Here is a 1,420-nt window from a genome sequence, read left to right as displayed (position 1 = left end):
GTGTGTGTGTGTGTGTGTGTGTGTGTGTGTGTGTGTGTGTGTGGTATGGGGTAAGGTGGAGAGATGTCCTGGAGAGACGTGGCCTCCCTGGGACACAGAATGACAGTCCTGTGCCCTGCTCTTTAGCACTGCGGGGAGGGTGAGCCCAGGCTTTCAGTCTCAGGATGACTCGCATGCCGCATACTCACAGGATACTGATGTCACTTTACTCATTTACAATGAAAAGTAATACCCCAGTCAGCGGATCACACATCCTTCCCTGCTGGAGAGTCACGTCGCAATCAGAGGCCAGGCTGACCCGCAGGCACCAGCCATGGGAGACTCGGCCTTGTGGCTACACACAGCCTGTGGGTCCCACAGCTGCTCAGTCCATGCCTGGAATAAACACACAAATCCTCCCAACGCAGGGCCTCCTGCCCTTGTTTGGGCTTGGTCGGAGCTACCCAGTGCCGCTTTGGGTCTCTTCATCTTCCCCATCGTTCATTCATCCTACAATCGGGTATTGAACACAGACTCCGCCAGGCATGGAAAATAAACACAACCGTTATCAAGATAATATCTATAGCCGGGCGTGGTGGCACACACCTGTAGTTCCGGCTACTTGGAAGGCTGAGGCAGAAGGATCACCTGAACCCAGAAGGTCGAGGCTGCGGTGGCCATGAGATGCCACTATATTCCAGCCAGGGCAACAGAGTGAGAATCCGACGCAAAAAAAAAAAAAAAAAAAAGATAATACCTAATAGTCTCTGAGAACCTCCTCTGTGCCGGGAACTGTTCCAAATAACATCGCATGTGCTGTTCACTTATTTACTTACTCCTCACAACACCTTGCTGGGAGGGAAACTAAGGCACAGGAATGTTAATAAAAGACTATTCCTGCCCTTAGTGTATCTAGTCCTTTTCACGAGAAACATTAAAAGCAGGTGTCATGGGAGATTGGAGCTGAGACGTCAATTCAGAAGTGAGGTCAGGACTCGCACTAAGCCATGAATATGAACAGATAACAAGAAAGCTCAGGAGAGAAATATCACAAGAGCACTGTCATACAAACCCTGTTCCTTTCAGAAAACTTCTCTGAGGACACTTCCTTTTAACCACTTTTTGTTGTTGTTGCCCAGGCTGGAGTGCGGTGGCATGCTCATGGCTTCCACGTACTGGACTCAGGCGATCCTTCTGCCTCAGCCCCCTCAGTAGCTGGGATTACAGGCACGTGCCACCATGCCAGCTAATTTTCTTATTTTTGTTTTTGTGGAGACGAGGTCTTGCTATGTCGTCCAGGCTAGTCTCAAACTCCTGGACTCAAGTCTCCAAAAGATTACAGGTGTGAGCCACTATGCTCAGCTCTTTTAACCACTGTTGACCTGTGCATGTCCCCAGGTTTGATTATGTGCTCCCCCCGCCCCCTTTTTTTTTTTTTTTT

At 49.5% G+C, this 1,420-nt stretch overlaps 1 protein-coding gene across 1 annotated transcript in view; it reads left to right on the top strand.

Annotated features, from left to right (window-relative positions):
• The window catches only part of TULP1 (tubby like protein 1), a 17,374-nt gene that overhangs the window by 12,490 nt on the left and 3,464 nt on the right, over positions 1-1,420 (top strand). The window lies entirely within an intron of this gene.

The sequence above is a fragment of the Carlito syrichta genome, unplaced genomic scaffold (assembly GCF_000164805.1).
Source record: "Carlito syrichta isolate Samal-C Ts95f unplaced genomic scaffold, Tarsius_syrichta-2.0.1 Scaffold298000, whole genome shotgun sequence".
NCBI classification, from domain to species: Eukaryota; Metazoa; Chordata; class Mammalia; order Primates; family Tarsiidae; genus Carlito; species Carlito syrichta.
This window is presented reverse-complemented; position numbering and strand designations above follow the sequence as displayed.